The sequence below is a fragment of the Abramis brama genome (genome assembly GCF_963993115.1).
Source record: "Abramis brama genome assembly, chromosome: 4".
Lineage (NCBI taxonomy): Eukaryota > Metazoa > Chordata > Actinopteri > Cypriniformes > Leuciscidae > Abramis > Abramis brama.
The window spans coordinates 25,947,037-25,970,972 of record NC_139966.1 but is presented as its reverse complement, the minus strand read 5'-3'; the positions used below and the strand labels follow the sequence as shown (position 1 = coordinate 25,970,972).

Genomic DNA, 23,936 nt, shown 5'->3' with positions numbered 1-23,936 from the left:
CTGAAGTTGTTGTATTTGTCACGAGGTGACGAAATTCCAGCTTTTTTCCCTTGCAAGGCGGAACTAATGTTCGCCGAGATTGTCTCACGCCGGACCCATAACAACGGAACACCGGGCTAGTTCCGAGTTAGCGCAAATTCCCCGCGAATGGGGTGAGTAGCCAAAAGTTGTGCACGAGTGGATTGAAGCCCCGCAATTGGCACACGTTACCATTAGGGGAGGATAAAAGGAGGTAGTTATTGGGGGACTGGGGTTCACAGAGGAAGCGTGAGCGGCGGAGAAGAAGAAGTGGAGCTGGCAAACGGGCACGGCATTGTGAGTTTGGGAGAAAGAGCACATTGACTCAACCGGAAGGAGGAAATCGCTGGACAGTAAGATCGTTTGTGAGAGACTGTGAGTAGTCCAATCGATCTCCATCTTCTCTCTCTTGTCTATGGGACTCCTGATGTGAATGCCAGGTCAGAAAATGGGCGACGGCCATTTATATATGTATTTCCCACTGAGTGTTGAATTGCAGTGATGAAGTGATGTGATGCACTGTCTTGATGTGTGAAGTGTGAACTTAAACCCGCTGGATGTCCATCACTTACCTGAGTTTTCTATCATGTTCTAAGACGTAAGAAGAGGCTAACACTGTTGTACTCCACAGATACTTGAGTGTACTATCTGATAGCCCATTGTGAAGAGGGACACGTAGGTGAATGCTTAACTGACTGCTTTACAGTAAAATCCTCCAGCCGTAAGTGCTCTGTTTGTCATTACTGAAGAAGAGGATTACGTGTCTGTATGTTCACCTGTCTGCTTTGCAGTAACTTCTCCCTGTCGTAAGCTCTGTGTCTGCCAGCCCTCCAAGAGGATTTCATACCCGAATACTCATCTGACTGCTTTGCAGTGAAGTTCCTCCAGCCGTAAGTTCTCTGTCTGTCATTACTGAAGAAGAGGATTACGTGCCTGTATGTTCACCTGTCTGCTTTGCAGTAACTTCTCCCTGTCGTAAGCTCTGTGTCTGCCAGCCCTCCAAGAGGATTTCATACCCGAATACTCATCTGACTGCTTTGCAGTGAAGTTCCTCCAGCCGTAAGTTCTCTGTCTGTCATTACTGAAGAAGAGGATTACGTGCCTGTATGTTCACCTGTCTGCTTTGCAGCAACGTCTCCCTGTCGTAAGCTCTGTGTCTGCCAGCCCTTCAAGAGGATTTCATACCCGAATACTCATCTGACTGCTTTGCAGTGAAGTTCCTCCAGCCGTAAGCTCTCTGTCTGTCATTACTGAAGAAGAGGATTACGTGCCTGTATGTTCACCTGTCTGCTTTGCAGCAACGTCTCCCTGTCGTAAGCTCTGTGTCTGCCAGCCCTTCAAGAGGAGTTCATACCTGAATACTCACCTGACTGCTTTGCAGTGAAGCCCTTCCGCCGTAAGTTCTCTGTCTGTCACCTGTGGAAGAGGAGGATTACGTGCCTGTATACTCACCTGTCTGCTTTGCAGTGAAGCCCTCAGCCGTAAGTTCTCTGTCTGTCACCTGTGGAAGAGGAGGATTACGTGTCTGTATACTCACCTGTCTGCTTTGCAGTGAAGCCCTCCAGCCGTAAGTTCTCTGTCTGTCACCTGTGGAAGAGGAGGATTACGTGTCTGTATACTCACCTGTCTGCTTTGCAGTGAAGCCCTCCAGCCGTAAGTTCTCTGTCCGTCATATGTAGAGGAAGAGGATTACGTGTCTGTATACTTACCTGACTGTTTGCAGTGGAGCCCCTCAGCCGTCAGTTCTCTGTCTGTCACCAGTACGGAGAGGAGGATTACATACCTGTACATTCACCTGGCCGCTCTACAGTGAAGCTCTCCAGCCGTAAGTTCTCTGCCGATCATCTACAGAAGAAGAGGAATACGTACTCGAAACACCCACCTTACTGCTCCACCACAGTCCCTCCGGTCGTAAGTCCCGACCCGTCCTCCCTCTGGGAAGAAGAAGGGAGCACGTCACCCGAAATACGCACCTGAACGGTCTTCCAGCAGCCTTCCTCCCCCAGTCGTGAGCTTCGACTTGCCCCACCCATCGGAAGACAGTGAAGCTATTCACCAGAGCACCTCCCTTTCTTGTACTCTGTGGGCCTCCGGCGGTCCGCAGGACGGAACGACCCTGCCCAGAAGACTCACCATTTTAGATCCCCTTACCCATCTTTTATACTTAATAAAATACTGTGTTATTGGAAGTCTTGTTGTCTGTCGTCCATGCCTGGCCTCTGTCCGACTCCCCAAGGGTGGTACGGGTCTTAGGGGTGGGTGCAGCCTGATTTGGCCCGCCCCGACCTGTGACATATTGTTCTTGTAGATGTGTGTTCATTTGCATTAAATTCATTACAAATAGATGTCCAGACATTCCTTTTCTTTGATCGCTCTCTCTTTTCAACTTCCATTGCCATTTGCTTCTCAGTTGCATACAATTTTAACCTTTTCTTGGTTCATTCCATGTTTTATAGGCAACCTCAATCCAGTTAATCCTGATTTGCACAGGTGGTATTAAATTAATCGAGTGTATTTTAGTTGAGGACTCCATAGTCCAGGTGTTAGTAATCTGTACTTAATCTGTGTTTCAGAAAGCCATTTTTTAAGACATGATTAACTATTCTAGATTAAGGCCTACTCCTGTCTTAATTTAATCTTGGTCCGGGAAACCGCCCCTATATGACCACATGTTTGTGTATATAATAACACTTATGTGTAACTTGCAACATCTGCAGATGATGCGGGTTTATGAAAAATGTATCCAATTTCTATACTTTGGATTTACTCTCTCTTTTCTTTCCTCTTCTGTGCGCCACGTCTTATGCTTAACCCTGCGAAACATGGCTGATTAAAATTAGCCCTACACATCCAGTTAAACCACATATAGGCCTATGCTTATAGTCTAAGACTGTTAGATGAACTTCCAATCAAATAATCACAAAGCAGGACTTGTTCCTTTATACGTTGTTAAGGAATTGATGTGCAGGAATGTCAGGATTTAATAAGTAGAGAGTATCACACTGGTCTGATGTCAGGAATTGTTTTATTAGGAGCAAACGATGTGTTTCGCCATTGGTTCTTCATTGTTCTTGCAAGTGTCCAAACTCAGTGTTTTGGACTATTGCCCAATTATTTTCTTGGGACACAAGGACAGGAGAGGGGGAATGGCAGCAGACATTATGCATTGCCTTGAGAACCCAGGGAATCCTGAGCTTTCTATAATTATAAAAAAAAAAAAAAAAATCTTTATGGGCACCTTCTACGAAGTAAGATTTCCTGTCATTTTCAACATGAACACAGTAATACGTACTTATGTTCTACATAACTATCAACACTGTTAACAGTGTCAACAGATAGTTAGGTAATCTGAGCATCTATAGATAGACTGTGGGCAAACTATCCAAGTACAGTGTGACCCTAAAAACTTTAAAGTGAAATAAGATTATACATACCCTTCTCGTCACTTCCATTAACCCTCTGGGGCCTAAGGTGTTTTTGGGGTCCTTGAGATGTTCTGACATGCCCTTACATTTGTGCTTTTTTCAGTTGCTTATAAACATATTAATGGCAAAGGTGTAATTACACTCTATTTAGCACAAACAGGGCTACCATAATATGTGAGCAACATGTATGTACATGTTTGTATTTTTGAGAAAATAATGTTTATGCATGGTTATTGAAAAAACTAAAAATGAAAATGAGGGGTGGGTCATCGTGTCACTGAGGCAGGTGCAGCTCAGCTCAGCTGACGTGCCTGTTCACTTTCACTTCTTCTCCTGACTGGACAATTTTGTTCGTGGTGCTGCTGGCCGGCAGCATGAACATGTGGAGGAGGTAACAAATTAATTTATTCTTGACAATCAGTAAAAACTCCTTTCTCGTAGTTTTGACCAAGAGCAGCACGTTAGATTGATAGCTTTTAGCAGCTAAATTCTATCATTGACGTTAGCCGGCAACATCAGCTTCCAGAAGCCAAGTAGCTGCTAACTGCCACAGTAAAGTTGCAAACTCTGGTCACAAATATAAAAGGAAATAAAAGAAAGAGTACAAAGGTCGGTAGAGCGGTTATCTATTCTCCTCACCTGTCAAATCTATAACTGACACTCACGCACATGCGCAGTTCTCATTTTTACCTCAGGTTAACATCAAAGCAAAAAGTGACCGTTACAAAGTTCGCAGCATTGAAGCATCTTCGGTGTAGCGTTATTTGGAGGTCAGACCACAGGAGTTCAAAATGAATTATCTACGCTACCCTCTGCCAGTCTTCCCATGTGTTGTATTTTTAACAAAGTAAAATTTATGGAGTTGCGGCATTTGCGTGTTATTTTATGTAAACAGTGAATTATTAGTGGTTAACTTAAACCTGGTAGGATCAGGCGGTCGATTCAAACATGTAAGCGAGAGAGAGAAGGATTTACAAGAGCTTGTTATGACGGGTTAATTGCTGTGTGTATTGCCTATATTTCTGTCATTGATGCCAATCCAATACATTTTATTATGGTCCTTCCTTCTTTATGCCAGCCAGCGTTGAGCTCCAGCCTTTGTGTGTGGACTGGACTGAAAAGAGGTGGCAAAATCTGACCAGGTATGGATGTGAATTCAGCAGATTTTGAATTGTTTGATAAACAGAAATTAAGTGCTGTTTTTTAATTAGGCTACTATTTCTAGCAGAACACTATGTGTGTGTGCGTGTGTGTGATTGTAAAAAAACAAAACAAAAAAAACCCCCAGAAATTAAGTGCATGTGAATTCAGCAGATTTTTTAATGATTGCAAAATAGAAATTAAGTACTGCTTTTTAATTGCTATCTCTAGCAGAACACAAAATGCACTTGTGTGAGTGACAAGCTGGACAACTGTCTACTGAGTACATGCATTGAACAAATTAACAACTGGATGTACCAGAACTTTCTTAAATTAAATGAAAAAAACTGCGGTGGTCGTTTTTGGAGCAAAAGAGGAACAATTAAAAGACAATTAAAAAGTCAGCCTATTATCAGCTTAAAAATATAGAAAGGGTTAAAGGACATCTCAGCAGGATTTGGAAAAAACTCTACTAAAATTTTCCAAAGAGATGTGAACGCCTCTCGGATGTTCCAATAAAGGCCACAGCAATTTCTTTTCTGACAATTTTTTGCAGTTTCTCCCTGTGGACATGGCAGACTGATACGCTGTTGAGCCGTGACTGTGCCATTGTGGAGCGGAGCCAGGTCTTCAAACGTTGCAGGGCACTGAAACTCCGCTCAGCTTCGCAAGAAGACACAGGGACCACAAGCAACAGCCTAACCAGAGCCTCCACTTGGTGAAACCAAGTATTGTAAATTCAATTGGAGTTAGACAACACGTGTCAGGACCTACTCATCGTCGTAATCATACTCTAGATCTAATATTATCCCACGGAATAGATGTTGATGCCGTTGAAATTCTGCAGCAGAGCGATGACATCTCAGATCATTACCTAGTCTTGTGTAATTTGCATTTAGCCAAGGCTGCAAAGCCGACTCCGTGTTTCAAATATGTGAGACCTATCACTTCTGCTACTAAAGATTGCTTTATTAATAATCTTCCTGATCAGTTTCATCATCTCAGCATCCCAGATAGCTTAGAAGAACTAGATATTACAACAGAAACGTTTAACTCTCTCTTTTCCAGCACTTTAGACATAGTTGCTCCGTTTCGCTTAAAGAAGATTAAAGAAAATAGTCCAACGCCGTGGTACAACGAGCACACTCGGGCCCTTAAGAGAGCAGCCAGAAAAATGGAGCGCAACTGGAAGAAAACAAAACTAGAGGTATTTCGCATTTCATGGAAGGAGAGCTCGATTACTTACAGAGAGGCTTTAAAAGCTGCTAGATCTGCTTATTTTTCAACCCTATTAGAAGAAAATAAACATAATCCTAGGTATTTATTTGAAACGGTGGCTAAACTAACAAAAAATAAAGCTTCAAGCCCAGAAGTTTCCAAGCAACACAGCAGTAATGATTTTATGAACTTCTTCACTTATAAGATTGATAATATCAGGGACAAAATGATAACTATGCAACCGTCTACTACAGTATCGCATCAGGCAGTGCATTGTAGTCTCCCTGAGGAAAAATTTTATTCATTCGTTGCTATAGGAGAGGAAGAATTTACTAAACTCATTAAATCATCTAAATCGACAACATGTATGTTAGACCCTATACCAACTAAGCTACTGAAAGAGATGCTTCCAGAGGTCCTAGATCCTCTTCTTAATATCATTAATTCGTCTTTGTCACTAGGATATGTACCGAAAACCTTTAAGCTGGCTATGATTAAACCGCTTGTTAAAAAAACGCAACTTGATCCTACAGAATTAGTCAATTACAGGCCGATCTCGAATCTACCTTTTCTGTCAAAGATATTAGTAAAGAAACTGTGTTCCTTTCTTGAAAGAAATGATATCTGCGAGGATTTCCAGTCCGGATTTAGACCGTACCATAGTACTGAGACAGCTCTCGTTAGAGTCACAAATGATTTGCTCTTATCATCCGATCATGGTTGTATCTCGCTATTAGTGTTACTCGATCTTAGTGCTGCTTTTGACACCATTGACCACAACGTTCTTTTAAATAGATTAGAACATTATGTTGGCATTAGTGGAAATGCACTAGCATGGTTTAAATCATACTTATCTGACCGTTATCAGTTTGTAGCAGTAAATGATGAGATGTCTCATCGATCACAAGTTCAGTATGGCGTACCACAAGGCTCAGTACTAGGACCGCTGCTGTTCACTCTGTACATGCTACCATTAGGAGATATCATTAGGAAACATGGAATTAGCTTTCACTGTTATGCTGACGATACTCAGCTTTATATTTCTTCAAAACCTAACGAAACTTATCAATTCACAAAATTAACGGAATGCATAGCGGATATAAAAAATTGGATGACTCGTAATTTCCTACTTCTAAATTCTGAAAAAACAGAGTTTCTAATTATTGGACAAAAAACTTCCTCACGTAATAATCTAGAATACTGTCTAACACTCGATGGCTGCTCTGTTAAGTCTTCGTCGTCGGTTAGGAACCTGGGTGTGCTCTTTGATACCAATCTTTCATTTGAAAGTCACGTGTCTAGTATCTGTAAAACTGCATTTTTCCATCTTAAAAATATATCTAAACTACGCCATATGCTCTCATTGACAAATGTGGAACAATTAGTTCATGCGTTCATGACCTCAAGGCTAGATTATTGTAATGCTCTACTGGGTGGTTGCCCTGCACGCTTAATAAACAAACTACAGCTGGTTCAAAACGCAGCAGCTCGAGTTCTTACCAGAACCAGGAAGTATGTCCATATTAGCCCAGTTCTGTCAAAACTGCATTGGCTCCCTATTAAACATCGCATAAATTTTAAAATATTGCTGATTACTTACAAAGCACTAAATGGTTTAGCTCCGCAGTACTTGAGCGAGCTCTTAACGCATTATAGTCCGTCACGTCTATTGCGATCTCAAAATTCCGGTCAGTTAATAATACCTAGAATATCAAAATCGACTGCTGGCGGTAGATCCTTTTCCTATTTAGCACCAAAACTCTGGAACAGTCTTCCTACCATTGTCCGGGAAGCAGACACACTCTGTCAGTTCAAAGCCAGATTAAAGACACATCTCTTTGACCTAGCATTCACTTTATACATTATAGACTTCTATAATTTAATGTTAGGCTGCAAAGATTAGGTCAGCCGGAACCGGGAACACTTCCCATAAATCCTGATGTACTCGTTACATCATGAGAAGAATGGCATCTACGCTAATTTTAGTGTCTGTGTTTATCCCGAGGTTTTCCTGCAGCCTGCCGGATCCAGGCCGTATCCAGATCTGACGAAGGACCTTCGCCTGGACCCGATGACAACGCAGTGCTGAAGTGCCAACTAGTCTCTCCCTATGGAGGATCCCTCTACCACTATACAGATAAGGCGTTGTCGGGAAAATTCGTTTTGCGTTCCTACCCCAAAGCAACAAAATAAAATACAATTCTTTATCAAAATTTATAAGGAAAGACAAGTACTTTGTTTAGGCTTGCCTTGTAGGGAATTCCAAACCTGCGTATATTCAAACGCACATAACTATAGAACCCATTCTAAATGCGCATGTGAACGCCATCAGCGTTTCTCACAGGTTCGCATTTAAAGTCTGTGTAGAGGGAATGGTGTCGTCTTAGCGGCCCCTAATTTAATAACAAATGATCGTTGCGACGGAAGCAAATCAATCAAAACTAACTTTAGATGGAAAAAAACTTAACTCTGCTATAAAGCCAAAACAACCTCTGTTACCTTAAATTATACGCTAATCTCTGTAAAGCTGCTTTGAAACAATCTACATTGTTAAAAGCGCTATATAAATGAAGATGACTTGACTTGACTTGACTTGAAACAGCCGTCTCACTTCTGGCACCATGGTCTTCAGGATCTGACTGACCTCCTGGCAAGAATGGAACTGGTAGCTTGCTGTCAGCATAGCCAGTTGCATTTGCAGCAGCTCGACGTCCAACTCCGGGTACAGCTCCACTGCCTCACTCGACTCACCTGTCCGAAGGTGTTCCTCCAATTTGGCCAGGTGGCCAAGGCCCTCCTGGCTAAATCTGTCATCCAGCTGAGTGACAGCTGTATCAGTGGCACAGAAAAACTGTACTTGGAAGTACTCCTCTGCAGAAGATGGGATGTGACTGTTTGCTGGCCCACCATATCGGTTGGATGGTTTCCTAATATGTGGCAGCTTTATTGGCTCGAGATCAAAAGATGAGGCGAGTTCTACCGCTCTCGAGTAAAGACTCATAAATGAATCACTTGTTCTCTTCGCCATGAAGGCTTTCTTGGTGCAATCCACAGCCTGTAACATCCCGCCAATTGATACTGCTCTCCCTTGCAAACTTTTATTGAGACCTTCCAGCTTCAGCAGGATATCCTGCCCCATTACAAGGCTAAGGACGGTGGTGCCTTTGTGAAAATGGCCAAGAAGGCCTCTTGCTCGAGGAGCTGAGACACTCCCTTTATCTGAAGCAATCTCCTCCAGTGCAGCCAGGACCACCTCATACTGTGTGAGGACCGACTTGATGGCTGGTGTGCACACAGTCCATCTTGTGGCACACAACGGCTTAATGGTGGTGAACGAGCCATTTTCAGATATGGCTATCTGTTTGAAGATGGTCTTGAACTTCCCAGACTGGCCAAACAAACAACCCAGGTCATGGATCCATGTGAGGGCATCACTCACAACTGGTGCGGATAAGGAGACTGCCTGAGAGACCAGGTTCACACAATGCAGCCCACAGTGGACAAAAATGGCAAGCGGCTGTACTCTGCGGACCAAAGCTTGCATCCCAGATATGTGCCCCGACATGTTTGCCGCTCCGTCATATGTTTGCCCACGAAGACCTGAGAGTGGGAGGTTGAAGCGGAGTAGCACATCGGAGGCAATTTTCCAAAGATGTGCGGCAGTTGTGGAAGAGGCCTCGTACATCCCCACAAACTCCTCCCTTGGCACCAGGTCTTTGTCGACATAGCGGAGGCAGATGGAGATCTGCTCCGTTCCACTGATGTCCTGGGTTCCATCCATTATGAGGGAGTACTGCAGTACAGGTAAGACAGAAATTTCTTCAGCAACCCCCCTAATTATGGTGTTTCCCATAATGCTCAACATTTCGTTCTGTATTTCAGGGCTGGTGTAGGTGTGATGCTTCTGCAGCCAGCTTGCCAGGTTGGGGTCATCCTCTGCCTTATCCCTGAGATAAGTCTGGAAGTTTCCCTCTTCGTTGGAATGGCCTCTAAGAGCCAAGCCCTGTTTGGAGAGATACATCAGAGCACCTACAATTTGTAAGAGAGCAGACCTGGCTGCCTCTTGAGCACTTGCTGATGGGCTGCATAATTGCATTCTTACAGAATTTTGTAGATGCGTATGTGTGTTGACAGCTATAATGTGTGCCTTGCTGATCTCATGCCTACTGAAAGCTTCCCTACCCTTTTTCCAGTTTCTGAAGCCTGCCGATATGAAGGTTGGTTCAGGACTTTTGGCCAAGGTGGAGGTTTTCTGCGCAAAGGTATTCATGCAATGAATACACAAAACCCCCTTTATTTGATGGCTGTAGTGTAGCCAGGGGAACGCTTTGTACCAGCTGTCCTGGAACCTTAGTGTCCGATTTGATTGGGTAAGTGGCTCAATATCCCTTGCACTGGGCTGGTGCGGGCAGTCCAAAGGATGTTTGAGGTGGATCCCCTCATTTTGAGTAGCTGGCTGCTCCTGAAATGTAATTAGTTCATTGGATATGAATGAAGGAATAATTGAGTAGAAGTTTAGTTAATGGCATCATTTTTGTAAATAGTTATTTGTGTAAATAATGTAGTAGTTTAGTAAGTGGAATCATTTTTGTCAAACAGTAATGTTGCTTGTTTTAAGATTATTGTTGCTGTCTGTTTATTTGAATTGTATAGGTTTTTTCTCCAGATATATGCAGACCTCACCTCGTCATGCTCATCGGTCTGTTCCTGCCTGTCTGTCTTTCTTTCAGATGGACCTGGGACCTGTTCCTGATGTAAACCATATGTAATGTAACTTGTTTTTCATTATTGTTGTTCATTAACCTGTACCTGTCATTTTTTTTCAGTTGTGTGTTGACCTCACCTCTCTATTGTGCACCAGTTCCTGACATTCAGTAAGTTCTTGTCCCTAATAATGTAAACAATACAATGAAGATGGATGGTAACTTGACTGATTTTGCCCTGTCTCATTTTTATTGTGCTTTTTTGAACAAAAACTTTTTTATAATGCCTGGATTTCTCCTTTTAGGACTTTGTTTCTGTTTTTGAATGTGCTACCTCACCTCTTCACTGTCTTCCACCAGTTCCTGCCTTTCACTTAGTTCCTGTTCCTAATAAAAAAAAAAATAAAAAAAAATTGATAACTACATTGATTTTGGCCTGTTTCATTTTTATTGTGGTTTTATGTGGTGTACACCCAACAGTCTACAGCAGTTCTTGTAATATCTTCTCTTCTTTTCTCCAAACCGTAAATGTAATAATATTAAGTAATTGGAAATTGAAGGCATGATTCGAGCAGGCTAAGTGGTTGTACAAAAATTTGTCACACTTTTGCTCTTCGACCGACCATAGGAAATGAATGGGAAATTGACAAAAACACAAATATTCTCTACAAATCGGCCACGATGCAGAAAAAAAAGTGCTCAGCAATTAACAGGTGACCCTTTAAAACATCAATAGTAAAAAACATAACATAATTAATAATTATAATTAATATAATTATAAAATTAATATAATGTTTATTAATAATAATAATAATAATAATAATCTGTGATAAAGCATTACTTTTTATTTTATTTTTATTGAATTGTAATGTTACCTGTAACAAAATGCTTTCTCTGTATTCAGGTTTGACTAGTAATAATGCAAAAACATGTACACTTCACATCAAATTTATTTAAAAAAAAATGTAACTTGGCAAAAAGTATTATTTGAGAATTTATCTAAAAAATACATTCAAATCCACATCTTAAAAGTAAGTAATTTGGTTCAAAAACAACTAGAGATTTCACAAAACTTTCCATAGAGAGCTATACAGGCATCTATAGTGGTAAACCCATGAAATAACAAGTTTTATTTAATTTTCTATCAACAGATGGCACCATTTTTAGGCGTCCGGTCACTTCTGACCGGGAAGCTAACAAGTGGTACACCCAAATGAAGAGCACCTGAGGGTTAAGCAAACTGTGTGCTGCGGTAACTGCTAGCTAGCTAGCTAGCTAATAAATAACATTGTTTGTCAAAAAGAGTGACAGGTTGGGTTATTCATTTAGCCGATAATAAGATACCGGCACTTACTGTGCATGTCTGCTTGGCTTTAAAAAAAGCTCTGATGTCCTGTCCACTTCTTTTTGACATAATGCTGGTATTATTCTCTCTATATGACTATCACGCTTCTTTTTTTAAAGAATGTTTTTCAAATGAGCTGACAGTTGGCATGGACAGTGAACGAGCGGGAACGAGGCTACCTAGTCTTTGCTGGGATTGGCCAGAATTTCTGGCCAAGGTATCATAGACGAGCAAGTCATTTTAGCCTTTATACAGTATACACCATACCAGGTTGCTAGCAGTGTTTGGAATAACGCCGTTTAAAAGAACGGCGTTAGGTAACGACGTTATTTTTTCAGTAACGGGGTAATCTAACTAATTACTTTTCCCGTCGTTACAACGCCGTTAACATTACTGGACGTTAAATGCGGTGCGTTACTATACATTGATTGAATAAACTCTATTAGACGTTGGGTTAATAACGAGGTAAGCGATTATGATTGGCTAAGGCAGAGTTATGTGTTTCATGGTAGCCAATCAGAGCCAGTGTTTTTACACACATGCCAGCACATGCGCCACACACACACACACACACACAAGCTAAACAGAGGAAGCAGCAGAGATGGCGAGTCAGGAGCAATCCGATGAAAAGTTGGCATTTTCAAGGTGGAGATATACTACAAATTCATTGAGGTCAAACAAAGGCAAGAACTTGGGGTGGAACGGTACATTCGTATTGAACCGAAATGGCACAGGCGTCACGGTTCGGTGCATAGCCTACATTTACACGGAGAATACACGGTATAAAAATAAATAAAACTCGCAAGCAAATTAATTAATGTAATGCGGAACTACTGTTAGATACGCAAGTTCTTTATCTGTATGCCCGCCTAGCTCTGAACATGGCTCTGGAGCAGGCTGCGATGTAAAGATTGCTTGAATGTGTTGTGTGTGTGTGTGTTTGTTTGTGAGAGAGAGAGGGAGAGAGGCGCGGGCGCGATCGAAAAGTCGCAAAGTGTTTACATTTGTGTGCGTGCGTGTGTGTGTGTGAGGCGCGGACGCAATCGAACAGTGAAAACATAAAAACATACTCAGTAATTTTGTTTATACAGGACATTCAAACTGCAAAGTGTTTCCAAATTCTTTGACATATAGCAACTTTTTTTTAACAGTAACGCAAATAGTTACTTTCCCTGGTAACGAGTTACTTTTATTATAGAGTAATTCAGTTACTAACTCAGTTACTTTTTGAAACAAGTAGTGAGTAACTATAACTAATTACTTTTTTAAAGTAACATTCCCAACACTGGTTGCTAGTGCCATGGACTATAACATATCAAAGTGATAACCTGTAGAACAAATGGATGTTGTTGTACACAGCATGGATCTGCAGACCATTGACACAAAGGTAAGACGCGATATGTTTATTTGCTGGTATTATGGCTAGGTCGTCTTGTGCATTTGCACACAAGGGATCGGCTGTTTTAACTCTTCTCTTGCAATTAATGTTAGCCTTCCTTAGCCACCAACTTAATTAGCTAGTTACGGTTTGCGTTCATACAGCAAGCATTGGTGGAGGTGATCGTGGAGTAGTCAGTATCTTGTTTAATTATTGCTTGAATCTATTGCTGAATTCTGGAATAGTTGTGATGATGAGGATGAGGATTGGATGCTTTCAAGTTTTGGTCAAAATGCCTGATGTAGATTGGATGGATGCATGTTGTTGTGAATTGAGAGCAGTCAGATCATGGTGTGATAGGCAATAGCGTTCATCTGTGCGACACGTATTTTTGCTTTTTCAATCTTGGCAAAATTTGTAGTGCTTAAGTTGTGTTGTGTGTAGATATGGTCAATTGTACTGGGAATTAAATCAAATTATTACATGGCTTGGTTGAATTCCACTGTAGAATGCGGTCTGTTATTTCTTGATATCAGACCGCTGCTAAGTATAACACCGTTGCCATGAAAAACAGCGTTGCTATGGACGCGGCAGGATTCTAACCGTAGAGACGGAACTGACTATTTTCTTTAGCAGAAGCAATACAATCGTGTTTAAATCAATAAACTCCTTTTTAAATCAATATTTTGTGTCAAATTATTTATTTATTTGGTGGGTAGCCATGTAATAAGCGGGATAATGTAGAGCGAGGCCCGATTTTGGGTTAGATTTTTTTTTTTTCGTTTTCAATGGTTATGAGGAGCAACATGAGAGAGAAATTTGGTAATCATTGTTTAGGTACATTAAACCACGTCATGGCCATGTCATATTGTCAACATGGTACTTATGAAGCAGATTAGTGGGTCATATATCATATGTCTAATGCTTTTTGAAAACTTACGGCTTTCTTCATCATAAAACGAGTCGGACATCATCACATTTTTGTATAAATTTTTATTTATTTACATTAGTAAGCTACAGGACATTGTCTTTCAAAACATGACCTGCGCGAAAGAGAGAAAAAAAATAATGCATCATTGTACCCAGCACTTCTGAAAATGCACTTCTGAATGCGTCTCTGTCCCCAGCAGATTTCAAACCAAACTGACGCTCATGTATCCAAGGTAAACATTTCTAGTAATTGTGCAGTTAATTGTTCTCATACTGTATTTTCAGATTTGGAATATACTCTCTACCCAAATGTGTCACTAATAAAACACAATAAAAATTATTTAAAGAGAAGGCTTATATTGACCTTTTAAGATTTTGCTTACATCTATCCTTATATTTTTTTTTCTTGCTATTTTATTTAAAAGGTTATACAATTACAACAACAATTAGTAGTATATATAGTAATAGTATATATATATTTAACATATGAGCAGAAATTGGCAACATTATAAGCTTATTTGATGTGGCAGTATTTTACAGTAAAAACTTTATAATCTATCCGCAGACATCCCAAGCATATTGATAGCGGCTCCCTGATGCCCGCAAATCAGTTAAAATCTCCCGGAAGCAAGAGCACGCAAGCGTAGCGCGCGCACGGCAGAGAGAGGGAGCGAGAGACCTTGCGTGTGTGCACTAGTGTGCATGTGTGCTTTGGGATTTTATCTCTACTCTCGACCGATTTAATCAGAAACACCCCCCCCCCCCCACCCCCGTTGGAGATTTGTCGAACCGAATTAATCAGAACCGACCGAATTCCTGACCGAAAGCTGTTCATTCATTCACACTCAGAAACGCGATTCATATTTAAACAGTATTTTTGCGTGTACACTTGCGATTAGAACAAAGCAAATATTGAACTGACCTATTCCTCAGCCGGATCCCTTTGCTCCTCAAAATGAAACTTCCAGCACTTCTGAGGTAAATTTTCCAGGATTACTATTAAGATAGTATTATTCCTCACAGCGTTGTAAAGTACATGAGTCTGAAAGTGAACTCGCAGTGTGTGTTATCCAGCTGATGTGGGCGTTTCACAGGTTTGCATGGATCGCCTCAGATCATTTGCGTTTGAATAGCGCGCGCTCTCCGTGGGCGGAGTCACATTAAAACATAATGAGCTGAGATGAGAACGACTGACATCTCTCTCTTTTCATACATATCACATAAACTGAGAATATTTGTTTTTTATAAAAAATACTTCATTTAAAAGAAGAGAATTCAAGCTTCATGCCTGTGTGTCTGTATGCCTGTTTGACTGAGTATTCGCTGAGTTACAGTTCATTTTCGGACGCGTTTCAGAATGGTGTTCACTGACAGAGAGAAAGCAGATCTCGCATCATGTTTATTTTTCTTTATTTGGCAAAAAGCACAACACTTTGTTTTTATTGTGAGTATACACAAAAATAATACACACTTAACAGGATCGATTGATGTATGAAACTGGTATGCAAGATCAACAGAGTATTTTGAATCTCTTTTGCACTGATATAAAAAAAAACGAGCCTATCGCGCCGGCGCGATTGGCGACCCCAGGGGTTAACTCAGTCAGACCCACCTTTAGTCTATCTTAGTATAGCTCATTGAGGTGGCAAAACCAACTAACCTATCTCCCAAAAGTGACAAAAGAACTCCAACAGTGTCCTATTTACATGTTGCAACTAGTATAATTACAATGTATACACATTCATAAGGAAAATTAAAGATCCACGTTAGTCTATGTAGTATGTTGTGATTTTTGTTTTTTGTTATTTATTTCAAAACTTGAAACTTTATATTCTACATTCATTACACATACAGTAAATTCTTCCAAGCCTTTTTTTGTTTTAATCTTGATGATTACTGTTTTATACAGTGTATATTGTATAATACTGTAATATTTTGAGATGCTGGATTTTTTTATTTCCATGAGCTGTAAATTGTAAAATGTCGACCTGAGAAGAGCTCTAATCAGCTAATTAGGTAAAAACACTGGCAATGGTTTCTTGAGCATTTAATCATCCAATCTGGGTGGGACAATGGACTTTTTTCACTATATTCTAATTTTCTGAGATGCACCTGTATAAGTCATGTTATATATTTACAACTTTAAACCATATACTTAGCTACTTGCAGATAGGCAGCTACTTTTAATTTCACTTTTTCATCTAAACATTCTTAATCCAGTTGTCATTAACATTTAATATTAACATTTTGCAGAATTGCTTGCTCAAGTGGATGTCCCTGAGGAGGTGGATCCTAACCCATCGCAAGAGGAGGTGGTGGAGGAAAACCAACAATAAGTGGAGGTGGGGGATCCAATCCCATCCGAAGAGGAAGCAAACCCTCCAGAGGAGGAGGTGGTGGAGGAGTCGTCAGTGGTAATTAATGAGGGGTTTTTTTTCTTAGTTTTGCCTTCTGTTGACTCCTCTCTCCCTCCACCACCTGGGTACTCCTCTCTCCCTCCACCACCTGGGTACTCCTCTCTCCCTCCACCACCTGGGTCCTCCTCTCTCTCTCCACCACCTGAATCCTCTCTCCCTCCAGCTCCTGGGTCGTCCTCTCTCCCTCCAGCTCCTGGGTCGTCCTCTCTCCCTCCAGCTCCTGGGTCGTCCTCTCTCCCTCCAGCTCCTGGGTCCTCCTCTCTCCCTCCATTAGAGCCCTGCACGGGCCTCAAATCTAGGCCCGAGCCCGGCCCTGGCCCGAGACGCTCAGGCCCTAGCCCGACCCGTGTCCGACAGCTCATCAGAATTATCAGCCCGAGTCCGACCCGAGCCCGTTTTTTTTTTTTTTTTTTTACACAGCGGCAGCCTGCCCTATTTGCAGCCATTAAAATAGGTAATTTTTGTTAGTTAGATTTATCTTCATTTCTTTATTAAGTTAATTTAGACAAATATTTGGAGAATTATTATTATTTTTTAATGACGTCCAAGCAGCCGAGCCGACAGCGAGTAAAACATGTCTGATCAATTTAGCCTCTCAAATCAACGCTAATACTTTACTTGGCTACAATAAAATCCATAGATATAAAACAATTCAAGCATATCACACAGACAGTTAGTTTAATAAATGTTTATTTATTAAACCACAGCGAGTAAAACAATCTTTTTTTAAATACTGAGGCAGGCTCAGGCTGCTCGCAACAGTGCTCGCAAACGAAATGAGCAACAGCCTACAAAACAAATTAAATTAAATAAATTATAAACAAACTTGCAGGTTATCTTACCTCAAAAATGCACCACAACATGGCCATTCTTTTTTCCAATAGTTTCCAACAGTTAAACGAAAATAAAGTCCAATCAAACGAAAAACATCAGTAGTTTCCAACAGTTAAACGAAAATAAAGTCCAATCAAACGAAAAGTTAGAACTGTCTCTTACAGAGCATCGTGGAGAAAAAGAATAGCATCCACAGTGGAAGGTTTTAACCCAGTCCTCCTCTCTTCTATCACTCTTCCCGCTGCGCTGAAGACACGTTCGCTGCTGCTGCTGCTGGCGGGGACACTAAACACAGAGCGAGCCAGTCTTGACAGTTGCGGTAGCAGGGTCTCGTGCTGTTTCCACCAGAGCAGCACATCTCGTCCATCACCTTCCATGTTGTGATTGAGGCGCAGGTATTGCTGTACTTCGTCGTCATCCTCGTCGTCCTGCTCCACAATGTTTTCCCACTCTTCCTCAAACTCGGCCAGCGCTCTCTTCTTTGCTGCATGGCCCGCAGCAACATGTGCAGACACAGACATGCTCGCCGCTGCATGAATCATCATTATTTTATAATTATTAGTTGGCCAAGTAGGCTATGATTAATACATTAATTTAGAGGCCTATAATAGCTACTATAATAAGTGACTTGGTATGGTTGCAGGTGCAAATAAAGTGAAATAATAATAATAATAGGCCTGATAATAATAATAATATTAATAGCAATACACACACTTAAAAGAAAATCTCACCGGCTGCTTGATCCGCCCCTTGCACCGCCGTCCCCTCCTCTCTGAAGCGGGCTATCTGACGTTTGGCCAGCTGAAAGATGTCATCCCTCTCGGCGTTGGTAAACATCCTTAACTGACTGAACTTAGGCCATAAGAATATGGCCAGTTTGTGAAGTGGCTGGATGTGGACTTTCTTTATTATCCACTCAAGGTGTCGTTGGCGGATAATCGCTTGGGAAGGAGTGTCCGACACATCTGCCTGGCAATGGTGTTTCAGCTTGTGAAGCCAGGGCACGACGAGGTTCAGTGTTGGGTATTTATCCCCCTCCAACTCCCTTTGTGCGTCGTAGAACGGGCGCAGAAATTGCACCAGGAAAGACAGCACATCAGGGGACACATCGTGTAGTCGCTGGCTCTCACCTCGGCTCTGAAGTATCTCCTGTAACTCTGCGTAGACTGACTCAATTGACTCCAGGGTGAGAAATACGGTGCTAAATCTGGTTTCTGCCATCTGTTTGACAGTTTTTGACAACCGGCTTGTCAGACCTGACTGCTTTAAATATCGGACTAAAGCCTTGGCGGCCTGCAGGGTCTCTGCTACTTCTGGGACTGTTTCTGAAAGCTCATCTGGGTTCAAGGCATGCCGGAGGACAGTGTTGTACAGGTGGTCTTGACAGTCCAGGCGCCGGTATGGGCGTAGAGCGGCAACATAATTAGCGCCCTGATCGGTTACCCAGACAACAGAATTCATCACTGACGCATCAAATCCAAGGACTGAGACTAATTGCTGCTGCAACTCTTTTCGAATATTGTCTGCTGTTTTGGCCTCGTTTGGGAAGCTTGTTGTGGTGAGTACCCTGCTCTTCATGTCATATTGTGGTGTGACATAGTGACATGTGATTGACATGTAGCTTATTTTACGGTGATCATCCGTCCACATGTCAGTTGTCATGCCCACATTTATCAACGACATGACCCCCCTGATTTCTTCAACCACATCCCCTCTCTTAGCAGTCGCCAGTTCTTTGCACTTTCGGGAGATTGTGGTGGGGTCAGGGAGTAAACTTGTTGCTGACAGACGTCCATGGGCTGCGCCTACATTTATTAGCTCTTGCGCTAACTGGATGAAACCGTTCCCTGCTACCGTTTCAAATGACCGAATGTCCATACAACAGAAATTCACGCATTTATCTGTGATCAGTGATTTCACCGTAGAGGGAGTTGGTTTTGCAAGGAAATCACTCACACTCATTTGTTTGCTGCAGCTGGTTGGCCCGCTACCGCTACATCCACCACGCTCAAAATGTCTTTGTAAATGAGATGATCCCGTCTTCTTACTATCGTAGCTTAGCACAGCCTTGCAAATTGTACATTGTGCATAACCAGTTGGCTCATCATTTAAGGTTGTCACGATTTGAAAAACAGCCCAGAAGTTTGCCTTTCCTCTGGTGTTTTTTACCGTTTTAAGTTGGCCATCTGCGATTTTTCTCTTAATATTTTCCATTGTTAGCGCATGAGGTGAATCGTGGGTCGCGCCGCTGACGAGAAACCTTCTGTTTGCATGGCGCGTGCGTGAGACTGTCATGTCAGTCATATGTCACTGTAATTATAAGATTATGAAAGTTATGAGGTTATTAAATGTCTTTTTATGTTTGTTTTTCTATCGTCGACGTCGACTTCTTATATATTTTTTATGTCTAAAAATATAAAAAGAAGGATATCCCAAAAAAGGCCCGAGGCCCGGCCCGCATTTGAACTACGACGTGAAAATTGGCCCGAAGCCCGGCCCTAGGGGCGTAAATAAGTCGGGGCCCGTCGGGCTCGGGCTGAAATGCAGGGCTTTACCCTCCATCACCTGAGTCCTCTCTCCCTCTTGCTCCTGGGTCGTCCTCTCTCCCTCTTGCTCCTGGGTCGTCCTCTCTCCCTCTTGCTCCTGGGTCGTCCTCTCTCCCTCTTGCTCCTGGGTCGTCCTCTCTCCCTCTTGCTCCTGGGTCGTCCTCTCTCCCTCCAGCTTCTGGGTCGTCCTCTCTCCCTCTTGCTCCTGGGTCGTCCTCTCTCCCTCCAGCTTCTGGGTCCTCCTCTCTCCCTCCAGCTACTGGGTCCTCCTCTCTCCCTCCTGCTACTGGGTCCTCCTCTCTCCCTCCTGCTACTGGGTCCTCCTCTCTCCCTCCAGCTACTGGGTCCTCCTCTCTCCCTCCAGCTACTGGGTCCTCCTCTCTCCCTCCAGCTACTGGGTCCTCCTCTCTCCCTCCTGCTACTGGGTCCTCCTCTCTCCCTCCAGCTACTGGGTCCTCCTCTCTCCCTCCAGATACTGGGTCCTCCTCTCTCCCTCCAGCTACTGGGTCCTCCTCTCTCCCTCCAGCTACTGGGTCCTCCTCTCTCCCTCCTGCTACTGGGTCCTCCTCTCTCCCTCCTGCTACTGGGTCCTCCTCTCTCCCTCCAGCTACTGGGTCCTCCTCTCTCCCTCCAGCTACTGGGTCCTCCTCTCTCTCTCCACCACCTGAATCCTCTCTCCCTCCAGCTCCTGGGTCGTCCTCTCTCCCTCCAGCTTCTGGGTCCTCCTCTCTCTTGCTCCTGGGTCCTCCTCTCTCCCTCCATCACCTGAGTCCTCTCTCCCTCTTGCTCCTGGGTCGTCCTCTCTCCCTCTTGCTCCTGGGTCGTCCTCTCTCCCTCTTGCTCCTGGGTCGTCCTCTCTCCCTCTTGCTCCTGGGTCCTCCTCTCTCCCTCCTGCTACTGGGTCCTCCTCTCTCCCTCCAGCTACTGGGTCCTCCTCTCTCTCTCCACCACCTGAATCCTCTCTCCCTCCAGCTCCTGGGTCGTCCTCTCTCCCTCCAGCTTCTGGGTCCTCCTCTCTCTTGCTCCTGGGTCCTCCTCTCTCCCTCCATCACCTGAGTCCTCTCTCCCTCTTGCTCCTGGGTCGTCCTCTCTCCCTCTTGCTCCTGGGTCGTCCTCTCTCCCTCTTGCTCCTGGGTCGTCCTCTCTCCCTCTTGCTCCTGGGTCGTCCTCTCTCCCTCTTGCTCCTGGGTCGTCCTCTCTCCCTCTTGCTCCTGGGTCGTCCTCTCTCCCTCTTGCTCCTGGGTCGTCCTCTCTCCCTCCTGCTACTGGGTCCTCCTCTCTCCCTCCAGCTAGTGGGTCCTCCTCTCTCCCTCCTGCTAGTGGGTCCTCCTCTCTCCCTCCTGCTACTGGGTCCTCCTCTCTCCCTCCAGCTACTGGGTCCTCCTCTCTCCCTCCTGCTACTGGGTCCTCCTCTCTCCCTCCTGCTACTGGGTCCTCCTCTCTCCCTCCTGCTAGTGGGTCCTCCTCTCTCCCTCCAGCTCCTGCAAAACGTGCTTCAAAGCGTAAAATTAAAGGTTAGATTTCAGCTAAAACTAATTACATGTGGTAAAAGGCTGGCTTCAGTTCTAATAAACCAGCGCAGTGCTATTAACACCACTTCTCAGGCAAGTAGATAAGCTAATTTGTGAAATCACCTGTGTAAAGTGCAATACTTGGGAGGATGTTCACTTTCTGAAGCCAGACTTTTGCAACTCTGCTTAATTTCTGACTTGTTGAACAACATAGACTTTGTCTAACCTTTTTTATTGTCATTTTTAGAATGCAGAAAACATGCTAAACAGACGATCTACAATTATTCAGACATTGTGGATAAGCGTGTTGTTAGTGTAAGTATTTAACTAACTAAAGTCTTTTGCAACAAAGTATGAACATAACTCCAATATAATATTGAGGGAATGCACCGACAGCAATCTGTAGAAAAAAGATATTCCTGTAGCATAGCAGCTTTTTTTGTGTTTTGATTTTGGCCGCTCAGAAAATGGCAGAAGTGCCTTTCGTCATGTTATGAGGTTATGTGCCATTGAAATGATTTTGGAAACGTTATATTAAGGTCTAAACATAAGGTGTTGAGCAAATGGAATGCATCAGACGATATTACAGTAGCATTTACAATCTCAATATTGTTCCACATCTGATCTGAATACTTTTTCAAGGACTAATTGTAAGGGTCTTGTTTTGCCGTGGTTTTGTTTCCCTGCCTAGTGTTGTGTTCCATCATGTCTGCATCTCTTGTTACTTGTTACCTTTGTTTACTTACTGTGTCCTATTCCATGTGTTCCTTTATTTATCCTTGCCATGTGCTTCTGTTCATTATCCCTATCTCCACCCCTCACCTGTGCCCTTCACTAGTATCCTTGCATAAGTGTATCATATACATATACAGGGTGATAACACACAAAAAGCTACTACCACTGCAATGCTATCACTTATTTTCTAACTATATGTTGGTATACCTTGCCAAAAATGACTATGAGACTTATTCCCCTCAGATGGTAACGACTAACCCCTCCTTCTCAAGGAATACTACAAGGATTTTGAGCAAAACATATGTAATATTACGCTGAATCACGTTTAATCTACAATGGTTTCCAAATGGGATATAGCCTACTGTGACGATGCCAAAAATGACCTTGATTTAATATCTGATAACTATGATAGGCCTACTATTGTAATATTCTATCCTCGTCTGGTGTTAGCATTAATTGGAAAGACATGCAAAAAGAGATGAATGAACTCAACTGAATGAATTAACTGACAACACCGCAAACATTATCTATGTATGTGTTTTGTACCCTATGTTTTAGAATAAAGTGACCATTTTTGAGCACACTCCTGTCCACTTGCATGTTCTGCATGTTGTGCTCTTGCAAATATGTTTAAAGTTATGTTTTCCTTGTTTCATGTATTTTCAGGGAAAAGAAGTCAAGGTGAAATGGGCATCTTGCACAAAATGGTAGGTCCTACCCTGGAAACAGATGTACATACAGGCTATATGACCGTCAATTAGTTCATTTTAAATTTGTTTATTATTTGTCTATTTGGACATTCACTCTCAGAAATATTTTTATCATTTCTAAAGGTTTTGTATTTGTTTGCAATGTAAGAGTTTCAGTTGTCCTAATAATAACCCTTTTCCCTTTCCTTTTTTGGACAGTGGGAAAGAATGGCCTGACTCGTGTCTGTAAGGTGTATGTAAACAAAACAATGGAGGAAGTTGGGACAAGTCCTAATTCTTGTGAAATCACATCTACCAAGTGCTAGACTTAGAAAATATATAGATTATGTGGCGTAAGGAGACCTGGGGGGAGGCTATCCTGAGGAAATGGGATCAGGATCACATGTGGACAGGACACAGCAACCAGGTGAACTGTGTACTGGAAGCACACAAACAGTGAACCCACTCATGCACTACAACATGGGGACAACCAATAACACCAAGTGGCCAGCCTCCCTTGAGTGCTCCTACTCCTGAAAAACAAGTCAAACACATAAACTACAAAAAAAGAAGAGGAAATAAATCACAACAGTAGACCCAGGTCACACAGGGTCTAAGTTAATGCACTGTTAAAACAAAGCAACAACATACAGGATTTTTACACAGTAAGGGAGTACATTACCATCTACACGAAAAATTCAAATGGACACCTGCCAGTCAATATACTCTCAGAAGCCAGGTCTCAATAGTTGGCATCGACTAGGCTGGGGAGTCATTAAATGGGCAGGCCTCAATAGACCTGCACACATAAACCTAATTTTGCCTTCCCAACCTTCAAAAATAAACAACATAAAAACACAACAGACCTGGAAGAAAATAAATATACACAACTATCTGTAACCACTAAGTCATCATACACAATTACAATGAAAATAGACTCATCAATCAATAAAGAAAGACAAACAGAGCCAAAACAAAGGAGGATGAGCCTGATGACACCAACAACCTGCTGAAGCACACAGAAACTATTAATTACTCACCACATTG

General features: G+C 42.6%; 1 protein-coding gene and 1 long non-coding RNA gene across 2 annotated transcripts in view; both read left to right on the top strand.

Annotated features, from left to right (window-relative positions):
* LOC311081977 (uncharacterized protein) overlaps positions 1 to 23,936 on the top strand; it is a 70,270-nt gene that overhangs the window by 27,554 nt on the left and 18,780 nt on the right. The window lies entirely within an intron of this gene.
* On the top strand, positions 21,712 to 23,132 carry LOC311081118. The gene is made up of 3 exons (XR_014605800.1): positions 21,712 to 21,780; positions 22,867 to 22,907; positions 23,109 to 23,132. It is a non-coding gene; the product is annotated as an uncharacterized lncRNA (long non-coding RNA).